The sequence below is a fragment of the Aptenodytes forsteri genome, unplaced genomic scaffold (assembly GCF_000699145.1).
Source record: "Aptenodytes forsteri isolate BGI_AS27 unplaced genomic scaffold, ASM69914v1 Scaffold492, whole genome shotgun sequence".
In the NCBI taxonomy this organism is placed as follows: Eukaryota; Metazoa; Chordata; class Aves; order Sphenisciformes; family Spheniscidae; genus Aptenodytes; species Aptenodytes forsteri.
This window is the reverse complement of record NW_008794172.1, coordinates 1,001,094-1,001,383: the sequence shown is the minus strand read 5'-3', so window position 1 is coordinate 1,001,383 and position 290 is coordinate 1,001,094.

The window sequence follows — 290 nt, the reverse complement described above, 5'->3', positions numbered from 1 at the left end:
CGCCGCTCAGCGCGGTGCCGGCCCCCTTAGGCATCGCTCCCGCGTCCCAGCACCCGGGCAGCCCGCACCTCACCCGACGGCCCAGAGGCTCTGCTCCCCGCACAGCAAGTCCAGTTTTACGAGGCCGCTATTTGTTTACTTGTGTATTTCTCTTTAATCCTGTCTGGGCTGGGTTGTGAAATCCCTCGTCTCCTGCGTGGAGGGCAGGCAGCCCGGCAGCCGGGGGGAGTGGACGGGGAAGCGTAATGTCCCCAGACAGGCGCTGCCGCCCAGGCGTGGGGGCGGGGGGC